Here is a 16385-nt window from a genome sequence, read left to right as displayed (position 1 = left end):
GGTAGCATGATAATGAACCAGGCTAAGTTGTTCCATAAAGAACTTAAATTACAACATGAGCATAACTATAGTGAAGGTTGGCTTCAAAGATTCAAGAAGCATCATGGAATTTCCATGAGTAAAGTGTGCTGAGAAAAGCGGTCTGCAAACCACGAAGGAGCTGCTGAGTATGTGGATGAATTTGCAAAACTTGTAGCTGATGTGCACCTCAGTCCTGAGCAGATGTATAATGTATTTCATTTATTTGTTTAATGTACATTTAATATTTATTCAATTTAAATGTCTAGCAGTCCATGGTATACTTTAGACACATGGGAGATGTATAATTAGTGGGTTAGAGGTGTGTTGATGAATTATTATTATGTGACCACGCTTGGTCCGGTAGAATGGTTGATCCAGCAAGGCTTTGGAACCAAGAGTGCAGGAAAATCGGTGGTGTACCTGTAGTTACAAGATGAATTAGAGCTATTTGTAAAGGTAGGAACCAAGAAATGAGAATATTAGAAAATAACTGTGTTTGTCCTTGCCTTGTATATCTATTTGCTCAGGAATTTCTTGACTTATATATTAAGACTCATTTGACTGTCTTCTATCTATTTGTGGACATAATTTAGTTATATATCTGTAACTCCTTGTTGTACTTGGTTGTACAAGCCTACTATTTGTTTAGATAATTTGCTCTGATCTGTTACACTGATTTTCTTGGTTGTACAGATCTAGTAATTTGAGTGGATAATTCATCAAGTAGACACTAATGCATGTGAAAGCATCATTTTTTTTCAGTCACCGTGCAGTGTCTAGAATTTGTGTTTACAATGATCAACTTTGGTAAATCATTTGATTTTTGTCAGAGTTGGTTTTACTGAATATTTTTCCTGTTTTTTTGGTTCAAAGATGAAGCTGAAACATTTTTCTGTGTGCCTGTCTGTTTTTATGTTTTTTCTCTACTGACATACATGGCATATGCAACACATATGCCAATGTTATACTGACAAACTTGGCATATGCAAAACATATACCAATGAAAGGCCATCTTAGGTAAAGTAAAAAGTGGAAGAAAAAGTTGTTTGAAGACATGAATTGTGATGGATTTTTTTTCAGTGGCATAAATTACTAGAGCTCTCTTTCTGTGAGGACACAAATCATGTGCACAGGGCTCACATTACTGAAAATGGAACAAGAAAATGGGGAAACCAAGCAGGAGGTGGAAGGATGGCATGAAAGCTGCTTTGAATGTGTGGGACCTCAAGTTGCCGGATGGTGTGAGGCATGAAAGAGACAGAATGAATTGGAGTGATGTACATGGGGAGGCATGCTGTCAGTGGTCTAAAACATGGCATATCAAGCAGCCAGAGGAAACCATAGAAAGGTTTGTGGGGCTTGGTTTTCGACAGGGGGCTGTGGTTTTGGTGCAGTACACATGACAACTAGAGAATGGATTGGAGTGAATGAGGCAAAGTTAAATATAGGTGTTACCAAACTCCACCTGCATGAGGTTACACCATGAATGAAAAGTCAACTTTGCTTAGCTGTATCACTGGGAGTAGTCATATCAAAGAACTTCATACTCTAAAGGTGTCTACATTTTTTTGTACTGGAAGTAGTGCAGACTTGGGCAGAAAGAGCTTTAAGAAAAATCCTGGGTAATACTAGGAATCTCTCAGAGAAATTGATCCTGGGATGCTTATAGATAAATTGAATATATTTATATTATTATTCATTATACTTAATCACCCTCTCCCATGTCAGCGAGGTAGCACAAGGAAACAGACCAGGTATGGCCCAAGCCACCCACATGCACATGTATATACATAAACGCCCATACAGGCACATATACCTACATGTACATTTCAACGTATACAACATAAACATATTCATATTTATTATGCTTTGTCGCTGTCTCCTGCGTTAGCGAGGTAGCGCAAGGAAATAAATGAAAGAATGGGCCAACCCACCCACATACACGTGTATACTTACACGTCCACACACGCACATATATATACCTATACATCTCAATGTATACATGTATATACACACACAGATATATACATATATACACATGTACATAATTCATACTGTCTACCCTTATTCTTTCCCGGCGCCACCCCGCCACACATGAAATAACAACCCCCTTCCCCCACATGTGTTCGAGGTAGTGCTAGGAAAAGACAGCAAAGGCCACATTCATTCACACTCAATCTCTAGCTGTCTTGTATAATGCACCGAAACCACAGCTCCCTTTCCACATCCGGGCCCCACAAATCTTTCCATGGTTTACCCCAGACACTTCACATGCCCTGGTTCAATCCATTGACAGCACGTCGACCCCAGTATACCACATCTTTCCAGTTCACTCTATTCCTTGCACGCCTTTCACCCTCCTGCATGTTCAGGCCCCAATCACTCAAAATCTTTTTCACTCCATCTTTCCACCTCCAATTTGGTCTGGCACTTCTCGTTCCCTCCACCTCTGACACATATATCCTCTTGGTCAATGCTTCCTCACTCCTTCTCTCCATGTGACCAAACCATTTCAAAACACCCTCCTCTGCTCTCTCAATGACACACTTTTTATTACCACACATCTCTCTTACCCTATTATTACTTACTCGATCAAACCACCTCACACCACATATTGTCCTCAACATCTCATTTCCAGCACATCCACCCTCCTGCGCACAACTGTATCTATAGCCCACACCTTACAACCATATGACATTGTTGGAATCACTATTCCTTCAAACATACCCATTTTTGCTTTCCAAGATAACGTTCTCGACTTCCACACATTCTTCAAGGCTCCCAGAACTTTCGCTCCCTCCCTCACCCTATGATTCACTTCCGCTTCCATGGTTCCATCCACTGCCAAATCCACTCCCAGATATTGGTCTAAAACACTTCACTTCCTCCAGTTTTTCTCCATTCAAACTCACCTCCCAATTGCCTTGTCCCTCAACCCTACTGTACCTGATAACCTTGCTCTTATTCCCATTTACTCTCAGCTTTCTTCTTTCACATACTGTACCAAACTCAGTCATCAGCTTCTGCAGTTTCTCACCCGAATCAGCCACCAGTGCTGTATCATCAGCGAACTACAATTGACTCACTTCCCAAGCTCTCTCATCCACAACAGAATGCATACTTGCCCCTCTTTCCAAAACTCTTGCATTCACCTCCCTAACAACCCCATCCATAAACAAATTAAACAACCATGGAGACATCACACACCCCTGCTGCAAACCAACATTCACTGAGAACCAATCATCTTGCCTCCCACACCATATATTCTTAACACCTTCTACAGAGCATCTCTAACAACTCTTATCATATGCCTTCTCTAGATCTATAAATGCTACATAAAAATCCATTTTCTTTTCTAAATATGTCTCACATACATTCTTCAAAGCAAGCACCTGATCCACACATCCTCTACCACTTCTGAAACCGCACTGCTCTTCCCCAGTCTGATGCTCTGTACATGCCTTCACCCTCTCAATCAATACCCTTCCATATAATTTCCCAGGAATACTCAACAGACTTATACCTCTGTAATTTGAGCACTCACTTTTATCTCCTTTCCCTTTGTACAATGGCACTATGCAAGCATTCCGCCAATCCTCAAGCACCTCACCATGAGTCATATTTATTTATTTATTTTGCTTTGTCGCTGTCTCCCGCGTTAGCGAGGTAGCGCAAGGAAACAGACGAAAGAATGGCCCAACCCACTCACATACACATGTATATACATACACGTCCACACACGCAAATATACATACCTATACATCTCAGTGTACACATATATACACACACAAACATGTACATATATACACATGTACATAATTCATACTTTCTGCCATTATTTATTCCCATCACCACCTCGCCACACATGGAATAACAACCCCCTCCCCCTCATGTGTGTGAGGTAGTGCTAGGAAAAGACAACAAAGGCCCCATTCGTTCACACTCAGTCTCTAGCTGCCATGTAATAATGCACCGAAACCACAGCTCCCTTTCCACATCCAGGCCCCACAGAACTTTCCATGGTTTACCCCAGCCGCTTCACATGCCCTGGTTCAGTCCATTGACAGCACGTTGACCCCGGTATACCACATCGTTCCAATTCACTCTATTCCTTGCACCCCTTTCACCCTCCTGCATGTTCAGGCCCCGATCACTCAAAATCTTTTTCACTCCATCTTTCCACCTCCAATTTGGTCTCCCACTTCTCCTCGTACCCTCCACCTCTGACACATATATCCTCTTGGTCAATCTTTCCTCACTCATTCTCTCCATGTGACCAAACCATTTCAAAACACCCTCTCCTGCTCTCTCAACCAGACACTTTTTATTTCCACACATCTCTCTTACCCTTGCATTGCTTACTCGATCAAACCACCTCACACCACATATTGTCCTCAAACACCTCATTTCCAGCACATCCACCCTCCTACGCACAACTCTATCCATAGCCCACTTCTCGCAGCCATACAACATTGTTGGAACCATACATACATACATACATACATACATACATACATACATTAAATAACCTTACCAACCAGTCAACAATACAGTCACCCCCTTTTTTAATATATTCCACTGCAATACCATCCAAACTCGCTGCCTTGCCGGCTTTCATCTTCCTCAAAGCTTTTACTGCCTCTTCTCTGTTTACCAAATCATTCTCCCAAACCCTCTCACTTTGCACACCACCTCGACCAAAACACCCTATATCTGCCACTCTATCATCAAACACATTCAACAAACCTTCAAAATACTCATTCCATCTCCTTCTCACATCACCACTACTTGTTATCATTTCCCCATTAGCCCCCTTCACTGATGTTCCCATTTGTTCCCTTCTATTATGCACTTTATTTACCTCCTTCCAAAACATCTTTTTATTCTCCCTAAAATTTAATGATACTCTCTCACCCCAACTCTCATTTGCCCTCTTTTTCACCTCTTGCACCCTTCTCTTGACCTCCTGCCTCTTTCTTTCATACACCTCCCAGTCATTTGAATTTATTCCCTGCAAAAATCATCCAAATGCCTCTCTCTTCTCTTTCACTAATAATCTTACTTCTTCATCCCACCACTCACTACACTTTCTAATATGCCCTTCTCCCATGCTTCTCATGCCACAAGCATCTTTTGTGCAAGCCATCACTGCTTCCCTAAATACATCCCATTCCTCCCCCACTCCCCTTACGTACTTTGTTCTCACCTTTTTCCATTCTGTACTCAGTCTCTCCTGGTACATCCTCTCACAAGTCTCCTTCCCAAGTTCAGTTACTCTCACCACTCTCTTCACCCCAACATTCTCCCTTCTTTTCTGAAAATCTCTACAAATCTTCACCTTCGCCTCCACAAGATAATGATCAGACATTCCTCCAGTTGCACCTCTCAGCACATTAACCTCCAAAAGTCTCTCTTTCGCATGCCTATCAATTAACACATAATCCAATAATGCTCTCTGGCCATCTCTTTTACTTTCATACTTATACTTACGTATATCTCTCTTTTTAAACCAGGTATTCACAATCGCCAGTCCATTTTCAGCACATAAATCTACAAGCTCTTCGCCATTTCCATTTGCAACACTGAACACCCCATTTACACCAAGTATTCCCTCAACTGTCACATTACTCACTTTTGCATTCAAATCACCCATCACTATAACCCGGTCTCGTGCATCAAAACTACTAACTCACTCACTCAGCTGCTCCCAAAACACTTGCCTCTCATGATGTTTCTTCTCATGCCCAAGTGCATATGCACCAATAATCACCCATCTCTCTCCATCCACTTTCAGTTTTACCCATATCAATCTAGAGTTTACTTTCTTACACTCAATCACATACTTTCGGTAAAATTTAATGATACTCTCTCACCTCAGCTCTTATTTGCCCTCTTTTACACCTCTTGCACTCTTCCCTTGACCTCCTGCATTGAGGAAGAGGTAGCACTACTGCTAATGCAGGATTTGTGGGAGTTTGTGAAAGATTGTATGGAAGTGAGCTCCAGACTGCTGTGAGTAAAAATTTAAGTGGATTGCGAGAGATGGGTATTATAAGTGCTTTTGCACCTAGCCATGAGAAAAACGATTATGTGAGGCAAGTATTTTGGGAGCAGCTGAGTGTGTGTTTCAACAATTTTAATGCAAGAGACCAGGTATTAGTGATGGATGATTTGAATGCAGTGGTGATTGATGTGGTAGTTGAGGATATAACTGGGTGCACAGGGCATTCAGTAAGGCAAATGGAGATGCTGGATATGTGAAGTTGTGTGATAAAAAAGGACTGTGTCTTATCTCTAGGCTCCTCTCTTTTGACTTCTCTCCCTCACTATTTTCCCATATATATAAAACTTCCTTTCTGGCCATTCTATCTCTCAGGTTGTTGGTAGATCAACCTCTCCCCTTTTTCTCCATCTGGAGTGTTGTCCCTCAAGGCTGTGTCCTGTCTTCTAAACTTTTTCCTCCTTTTTATCAGCAGTTTCCTTTCCTCTACAGATAATCAAATGCACTCATATGCCAACAACTCAACACTGCATTCCTCCACACTCATCAAATCTGCTCCTTCGTCTCCCTCTTGATCTTCATCTCGTCTTCAACAACTTCCTCAATAAACTCAGACAGTGGGGTAGATGAAATCTGGTCAAGTTTAGTGCTTCCAAGACCACATATCTACCCATCTCTCTATAAAAAATTTCATGCAGTGATCCTTAATACTTTGATGGATCTGCGATTCCATCTCTTGACTTCATGAACATATTTGGTATTACTGTAACATCCACACTATCTCGGAAACCCCAACATTATGGAAATAGCTAATTCTACCACTGAGAAACTGGGGGTCCTGTTTAGTTGCTGAAATTTCTTTGTTCTAAACAGTTGCTCCATTTATACAAAGGAGTGATCCATCCTTACTTGACAAAGTTGAGTCAAAAGCAGTCTGACATAAACTTTCGTAGGCAAACTTCAAAACTTGACTCGCTTGCCCTCTTCTATAGGTATCGCTGTTTTTTTCCAAGAGCTTAGTGCTTCTGTTCCCCCACCATGAGCTAGACCATGCAATACCCAGCAAGCTATTGCATCACATGGAAACTTTGTTGCCAATGGGAACTCATAGGTGGGCTGCTTAGATAACTTTTTCTTGCCCTACATAATGAAGCTTTGGAATGCCCTTCCTTCTCATGTCTTTCTGAATAACTATGACCTGGCACTTTTCAAGATAGGTTTTTCACATCCTCCAAAATTCATAAATGAATAATTATGACCTGGCATTTTTCAAAAGACAGGTTTTTGACATCCTCCAAAATTCATGAGTATATTTTTTTATATATTTATAAATATATATTTATATATTTATCCCTGGGGATAGGGGAGAAAGAATACTTCCCATGAATTCCTCACGTGTCATAGAAGGTGACTAAAGGGGATGGGAGCAGGGGCTGGAAACCCTCCCCTCCTTGTATTTTAACTTTCTAAAAGGGGAAACAGAAGAAGGAGTCACGCTGGGAGTGCTCATCCTCCTCGAAGGCTCGGATTGGGGTGTCTAAATGTGTGTGGATGTAATCAAGATGAGAAAAAAGGAGAGATAGGTGGTATGTTTGAGGAAAGGAACCTGGATGTTTTGGCTCTGAGTGAAACGAAGCTCAAGGGTAAAAGGGAAGAGTGGTTTGGGAAAGTCTTGGGAGTAAAGTCAGGGGTTATTGAGAGGACAAGAGCAAGGAAAGGAGTAGCACTACTCCAGAAACAGGAGTGGTGGGAGTATGTGATAAAGTGTAAGAAAGTAAACTCTAGATTGATATGGGTAAAACTGAAAGTGGATGGAGAGAGATGGGTGATTATTGGTGCATATGCACCTGGGCATGAGAAGAAAGATCATGAGAGGCAAGTGTTTTGGGAGCAGCTGAATGAGTGTGTTAGTAGTTTTGATGCGCGAGACCGGGTTATAGTAATGGGTGATTTGAATGCAAAGGTGAGTAATGTGGCAGTTGAGGGAATAATTGGTGTACATGGGGTGTTCAGTGTTGTAAATGGAAATGGTGAAGAGCTTGTAGATTTATTTACTGAAAAAGGACTGGTGATTGGGAATGCCTAGTTTAGAAATAAAGATATACATAAGTATACATATATAAGTAGGAGAGATGGCCAGAGAGTGTTATTGGATTATGTGTTAATTGATAGGCATGTGAAAGAGAGACTTTTGGATGTTAATGTGCTGAGAGGTGCAACTGGAGGAATGTCTGATCATTATCTTGTGGAGGTGAAGGTGAAGATTTGTAGAGGTTTTCAGAAAAGAAGAGAGAATGTTGGGGTGAAAAGAGTGTTGAGAGTAAGTGAGTTTGGGAAGGAGACTTGTGTGAGGAAGTACCAGGAGAGACTGAGTACAGAATGGAAAAAGGTGACAACAAAGGATGTAAGGGGGGTGGGAGAAGAATGGGATGTGTTTAAGGAAGCAGTGATGGCTCGCGCAAAAGATGCTTGTGGCATGAGAAGCGTGGGAGGTGGGCAGATTAGAAAGGGTAGTGAGTGGTGGGATGAAGAAGTAAGATTATTAGTGAAAGAGAAGAGAGAGGCATTTGGACGATTTTTGCAGGGAAATAATGCAAATGAGTGTGAGATGTATAAAAGAAAAAGGCAGGAGGTCAAGAGAAGGGTGTAAGAGGTGAAAAAGAGGGCAAGTGAGAGTTGGGGCGAGAGAGTATCATTAAATTTTAGGGAGAATAATAAGAATAATAAGTTTTTATCAAGGATGTAAGGCATGTGTATGTGTAGGAAGAGAGGAAAGTGATTGGTTCTCAGTGAATGTAGGTTTGCGGTAGGGGTGTGTGATGTTTCCATGGTTATTTAATTTGTTTATGGATGGGTTTGATAGGGAGGTGAATGCTAGAGTTTTGGAAAGAGGGGCAAGTATGCAGTCATTTGTGGATGAGAGAGCTTGGGAAGTGAGTCAGTTGTTGTTTGCTGATGATACAGCACTGGTAGCTGATTTGTGTGAGAAACTGCAGAAGCTGGTGAATGAGTTTGGTAAAGTGTGTGAAAGAAGAAAGTTGAGAGTAAATGTGAATAAGAGCAAGGTTATTAGGTACAGTAGGGTTGAGGGACTAGTCAATTGGGAGGTAAGTTTGAATGGAGAAAAACTGGATGAAGTGAAGTGTGTTAGATATCTGGGAGTGGATCTGGCAGCGGATGGAACCATGGAAGCAGAAGTGAATCATCGGGTGGGGGAGAGGGCGAAAGTTCTGGGAGCGTTGAAGAATGTGTGGAAGTTGAGAACAGTATCTCAGAAAGCAAAAACCGGTATGTTTGAAGGAATAGTGGTTCCAACAATGTTATATGGTTGTGAGGCATGGGCTATAGATAGAGTTGTGCAGAGGAGGGTGGATGTGCTGGAAATGAGATGTTTCAGGACAATATGTGGTGCGAGGTGGTTTGATCAAGTAAGTAATAATAGGGTAAGAGAGATGTGTGGTAATAAAAAGAGTGTGGTCGAGAGAGCAGAAGAGGGTGTTTTAAATTGGTTTGGTCACATGCGAGACACTTCACTTCCTCCAGTTTTTTTCCATTCAAACTTACTTCCCAGTTGCCTTGTCCCTTAACCGTACTGTACCTAATAACCTTGCTCTTATTCACATTAACTCTTAGCTTTCTTCTTTTACACACTGTACCGAGCTCAGTCACCATCTTCTTCAGTTTCTCACCTGAATCAGCCACCAGCGCTGTATCATCTGAGAACAACAACTGACTCACTTCCCAAGCTCTCTCATCCACAACAGACTGCATATTTGCCCCTCTTTCCAAAACTCTTGCATTCATCTCCCTAACAACTCCATCCATAGACAAATTTTCTCTTTTTGTCGTCATATCTTCATTTCTCTTTTTGTTGACCTTGACATTGACTTTTGTCCATGGCTGACTGAAGACTTCAGCAACAACAAAGAAAAAAGAGGAACATCCATAAGTTTATGTATGTGAGTAAGAAAGGTGGTCAGCAGGTGTTATATGATTACATAGCAATTGATGAATTTGGAAAATGAGAAGCTCTTGGATGTGAATGTGCTGAGAAGGGCAGCTGGTGGAATGTATGATCATTACCTGGTGGAGGCAAGGGTGAAGATTTGAAGAGGTTTTTGAAAGAGAGGAGATGATGTGGGTGAGAAGAGAGTGGTGAAAGTAAGTCATGCAAATATACATACCTATACATCTCAACGTATACATATATATACACACATAGACATATACATATATACACATGTACATAATTCATACTGTCTGCCTTTATTCATTCCCATCGCCACCCCGCCACACATGAAATAACAACCCCCTCCCACTCGTGTGTGCGAGGTAGCGCTAGGAAAAGACAACAAAGGCCACATTCGTTCACACTCAGTCTCTAGCTGTCATGTAATAATGCACCGAAACCACAGCTCCCTTTCCACATTAAGTATAATGACAAAGTATGATGATAATAATATAATAGTTATGGTGATACTATGTAAAGCTGTAATAACTGATGTGTGTCTCATTTCTTAATGGTGCTATATGCTTATGCATAAATGTTAAGTGATTGAGATCATAGGAAATGGAGCACTCATCAGTAACATTTACAGGCCAATGTTAGAGTCGGTAAAGAACCATATTATTATCTGTCAAACTGCTAAAAGTTTCATTTGATTAAGCAGCATTAACATCTGGGATTTACTACATATCACAGATGCTAATCACATTGCCTGTTATGACGTGGTGAGTAGATTTATTTGATTGTTTTGATTGCATTACATTATAACTATAAACCATTCTGTCTGGCTGAAGGAATTTTGTAGGATAGATTAAATCACATGGAGGAAGTATTTAGTGTAATCAATTAGTTCTTTGTTAAAGAACCTGTGCATCATTTGCACTGTTCATCCTGTCCAGCATTGACATAACAGTATTCCATGTCAGCTCACACCCAACTTATTTCAGCAGCTCCTCCCATGCTTGATGAGCTCTCGAAGACAGTGGGGTTTTGGGGCATTAAAATGCCGCATCAGCATTCCCTTAATATTTTCTGTTGAGTTCAGATCTGGTGACTTTGTTGGATGTGGAAGTAATGTTATTTCTGGGTGATTATCAAACCCAGAATGCATAGTACTTTTGTCTTAGATGAAGTGAACTTGAGGCTGCTCATGCTTAGGAAAAAGCAATTGCCTTACAGACTCCAGCAACATATTGTGCAATACTTCCACTTATTTTGCAAAGGTAAATCCATGTGGGCCTAGGTCCATCAGCTCCCTGACTTTTCCATTGTGTATCCAGCCAAACATTATAACTCCTACTCTCCCACTCCTCCATTTTCCCACATGCTAGAATATGATTGAACATACTGTGGTTAATGAAGATGGTGTTGAACTCCCATAGTTGGATAAAATGAATTGATGTTTTTGTTGTGTTATGAAAATTAAGCCTAGCTTCATTAGATTTAGGTGAAATTCAGTCAAAATAAGAAATATTTTTAAGAGAGAGAGATTCAAAAGAAAGAGAGAGAGAGATCATGGCTTCAATTTACTTGCCACCATTCTTGCGCCACACTCCGATATCACTTGTTCATTACTGCAGAAGGTCTTCTCGTGACTAAATGCAATGGTTTTCTGGAATATTCTGGTGCATATTCTATTCTCATCTCCATATACAGTTCACTCAATTCCATTTTCATTACAGTTCTTTGATTATGTGCATGTGTAATGTTGATACAGTTTCTAATGGTTTCTGCTGAGCAACTTAGTTGGAGTTGATGTTAGATGCTGGTTGCATTGGAGAAGGGATTTGTTTCTACTCTGGCTTCAGTGGTGACATCCTGATCGTTTATCATGCTCCAAGTGCAAGCTGTCTGAAGGGAGATCCACGGTGTCGCCAGTTGCTTCATGCTGATGAAGCAATCGTCCTACCCTGGCCTTATGCACACCAGTCCACTGTGCCTCCTCACAGTTACTCAGGCTGCTGTTTTGGAGTTCAGTGATTGCATCTCCTTTTTTGCTTGAAGTGTGCTATCTATGTACTATGTCCATTTCCATTGGGTTTCTGGAGTACACTGATTTCAGTGTAGCATGTCTGTGCCACTTACCTTTTGATCATGTTTCATGTGAGTCGATTCCATAACTGTTTCACTCTTAAGTTGAAGCATTTGCTCACTTTAAGGTTGCAGTAATTGCTATACCTGCTGAATGGCTCAATTAGTTCCAGGTACATTCCCATTCACTTATAATGATACTGCTTACCAAACCACACGTGCTCGTAAACCTTAAAGAGAGCTGCTGGTGTCAGTAATATATCATTAGTCATTATCGCAGCCCATTTCCTGAGGTGTTGTTGGTGGTACTCAGGGCTACCAACTTTCTACATTTTCATTTATATCTCTCCTAATCCAACCCTATCCAACCCTGGGTTGCACTACTTTTTTGAGGGACTGTACATCTCCCAATCACTTGTACTCCTTCCAAGCAAATAACACCCATATGTCTCTCTTTTCCCTTTTGTGAGCAGCTTAACTTTGTCTTCCCAACCCTCAATACCCTTTTTCACCTGTCCCACCTTTTGCACAACATGCACTTCTCTCACACATGTATGAAGTGCTTTCTGAAATTGCTTCCATTCCACACCAACTCCCCTAGCTTTTATTTACTCTCTCTCTTTTTGCCATTCTAGAATCAGCCTTTCCCAGTATGTCTTCTCACAATCCTCTTTCCAAATTCACTCACTCTCATCACCCTCTTTCCACACTTTTTCCTAAAGTCTTTACAAACCCTTACCCTCTTGCACTCCAGGTAATGATCAGATATCCAACCAGTTGCCCTTTTCAGCACATTCACATCTAAGAGTCTTTCCTTGGTACATCTGTTACTTAGTACATAATCCAGTGATGCCCACTTACCATCACCCTTACTTGCCCAATTATGCTTATGTATGTCCCTCTGTTGAAACCAAGTATTCACAGTCACCAGTTCTTTTTTCACTAGACAGCTTCACAATATGTTCACCATTTTTATTCATGTAATAGCTAGAGAATGGATGTAAGCAAGTGCGGCCTTTCTTCATCTGTTCCTAATGCAACCTTGCTAATGCAGGAAAAGGCATTGAAGTATGAGAAAACTAGTACTTCATGTTTTTCAGTTATATCCTCAACTACCATATTACTGTCTTTTGCATTCAAATCTCCCATCACTGGGACCACATCTCTTGCATAAAAGCTGTTGACACACTCACTTAGCTCCTTCCAAAACACTTGTATCTCTTCCTTAGTCCTCTTGATTCCAGGTGCATAAGAAAAGATAATAACCCAGTTCTCATAATCAACTTTCATTTTTACCTACATCAGTCTGGGCTTACTTCCTTACTTTCTTTCAAACATTCCCACAATTCCTCCTTAACTATCACCCTCTCTCTAACAAATGACTTTACCCCTAAGACATTCCAAGGCCGTTTATCTCCCATCTCCATTAGCTTTGTGTTAGTCTGATCCTAGCTTCCTATCCTCAGACATACTACCAATCTTTTCCTTTTCATCTTAGTTACATCCATACATATAGTAGAGAGAAAAAGATTCCAAACATATCTGATCATCAAGGGCTACATTGGTGTCTTTGAAACCCTCTTATATATGAAGTTTTTATGAACATATACAAAGATAAGTGCCTGAGGATTGGCAAAGTGCATGCATAGTCCCATTGTATAAAGGCAAAGGGGATAAAGGTGAGTTTTCAAATTCCAGAGTTATAAGTTTGTTGAGTATTCCTAGGAAATTATATGGGAGGTTATTGATTAAGAGGGTGAGGGCATGTACAGAGCATCAGACTGGGGAAGAGCAGTGTGGTTTCAGAAGTGGTAGAGGATGTGTGGATCAGGTGTTTGCTTTGAAGAATGTATGTGAGAAATACCTAGAAAAACATGGATTTGTATGTAGCATTTATGGATCTGGAGAAGGCTTATGATAGAGTTGATAGAGATGCTCTGTGGAAGATATTAAGAGTATATGGTGTGAGAGGCAAGTTGCAAGAAGCAGTGAAAAGTTTTATCGAGGATGTAAGGCATATGTACGAGTAGGAAGAGAGGAAAGTGATTAGTTCCCGGTGAATGTTGATTTGTGGCAGTGGTGTGTGATGTGTCCATGGTTGTTTAATTTGTTTATGGATGGGGTTGTTAGGGAGGTGAATACAAGAGTTTTGGAGAGGGGCAAGTATGCAATCTGTTGTGGATGAGAGGGCTTGGGAAGTGTCAGTTGTTGTTCACTGATGATACAGCGCTGGTGGCTGATTTGGGTCAGAAACTGCAGAAGCTAGTGACTGAGTTTGGTAAAGTGTATGAAAGAGAAAAGCTGAGAGTAAATGTGAATAAGAGTGAGGTTATTAGGTCAGCATGGTTGAGGGACAAGTCAACTGGGAAGTAAGTTTGAAAGGAGAAAAACTGGAGGAAATGAAGTGTTTTAGATATCTGGGAGTGGATTTAGCAGCGGATGGAACCATGGAAGCTGAAGTGAGTCACAGGGTGGGGAAGGGGGTGAAGGTTCTGGGAGCATTGAAGAATGTATGGAAGGCAAGAACGTTATCTCAGAGAGCAAAACGGTATGTTTGAAGGAATAGTTATTCCAACAATGTTATATGGTTGCGAGGCTTGGGCTATAGATAGGGTTGTGCAGAGGAGGGTGGATTTGTTGAAAATGAGATGTTTGAGGACAATATGTGGTGTGAGGTGGTTTGATCAAGTAAGTAATGAAAGGGCAAGAGAGATATGTGGTAATAGAAAGAGTTTGGTTGAGAGAGCAGAAGAGGGTATATTGAAATGGTTTGGTCACATGGAGAGAATGATAGGAAGGATGGAGTGAAAAAGATTTTGAGTGATCGGGGCCTGAACTTACAGGAGGGTGAAAGGCGTGCAAGGACCAAAGTGAATTGGAACGATGTGGTATACCGGGTGTCGACTTGCTGTCATTGTATTGAACCAGGGCATGTGAAGCATCTGGGGTAAACCATGGAAAGTTTTGTGGGGCCTGTATGGGAAAAGGGAGCTGTGGTTTTGGTGCATTGCACATGACAGCTAGAGACAGTGTGAATGAATGTGGCCTTTGTTGCCTTTTCCTAGCGCTACCTTGCGTCGTGTGCGTGTGGGGGGAGAGGGGTGCCATTTCATGTGTGGCAGGGTGGTGACAGGGATGGATGAAGGCAGCAAGTATGAATATGTACATGTGCATATATGTATATTTATATTTATTTATTTTGCTTTGTCGCTGTCTCCCGCGTTTGCGAGGTAGCGCAAGGAAACAGACGAAAGAAATGGCCCATCCCACCCCCATACACAATGTTTATACATACACGTCCACACACACAAATATACATACCTATACATCTCAATGTACACATATATATACACACACAGACACATACATATACCCCCATGCACACAATTCACACTGTCTGCCTTTATTCATTCCCATCGCCACCTCGCCACACATGGATTACCATCCCCCTCCCCCCCTCATGTGTGCGAGGTAGCACTAAGAAAAGACAACAAAGGCCCCATTCGTTCACACTCAGTCTCTAGCTGTCATGCAATAATGCCCGAAACCACAGCTCCCTTTCCACATCCAGTCCCCACACAACTTTCCATGGTTTACCCCAGACGCTTCACATGCCCTGATTCAATCCACTGACAGCACGTCAGCCCCGGTATACCACATCGATCCAATTCACTCTATTCCTTGCCCTCCTTTCACCCTCCTGCATGTTCAGGCCCCGATCACACAAAATCTTTTTCACTCCATCGTTCCACCTCCAATTTGGTCTCCCACTTCTCCTCGTTCCCTCCACCTCCGACACATATATCCTCTTGGTCAATCTTTCCTCACTCATTCTCTCCATGTGCCCAAACCATATATATATGGTATACGTTGAAATATATAGGTGTGTATATGTGTGTGTGTGGGTGTTTATGTATATACATGTGTATGTGGGTGGGTTGGGCCATTCTTTTGCCTGTTTCCTTGTGCTACCTCACTGACATTGGAGACAGCAACAATCTGTGATAAAAAGATAGCTAAAAAGATAAAAGTGTAAAGTTTTTGAAAAACTGTTTTTCTTCTTTTTTATTTTGCTTTGTCGCTGTCTCCCGCATTTGCGAGGTAGCGCAAGGAAACAGAAGAAAGAAATGGCCCAACCCACCCCCATACACATGTATATACACACACGTCCACACACGCAAACCTACACACCTATACGTCTCAATGTACACATATATATACACACACAGACACATACATATATACCCTATGCACACAATTCACACTGCCTGCCTTTTTTCATTCCCATCGCCACCTCGCCACACATGGAATACCATCCCCCTCCCC

At 41.4% G+C, this 16385-nt stretch overlaps 1 protein-coding gene across 2 annotated transcripts in view; it reads left to right on the top strand.

Annotated features, from left to right (window-relative positions):
- The window catches only part of LOC139753297 (uncharacterized), a 138768-nt gene that overhangs the window by 106103 nt on the left and 16280 nt on the right, over positions 1-16385 (top strand). The gene's annotated exons all lie outside the window — the stretch shown is intronic.

The sequence above is a fragment of the Panulirus ornatus genome, chromosome 2 (genome assembly GCF_036320965.1).
Source record: "Panulirus ornatus isolate Po-2019 chromosome 2, ASM3632096v1, whole genome shotgun sequence".
In the NCBI taxonomy this organism is placed as follows: domain Eukaryota; kingdom Metazoa; phylum Arthropoda; class Malacostraca; order Decapoda; family Palinuridae; genus Panulirus; species Panulirus ornatus.
Note: the sequence above shows the minus strand (reverse complement) of the source record. Positions and strands in the feature narration are given on the sequence as shown.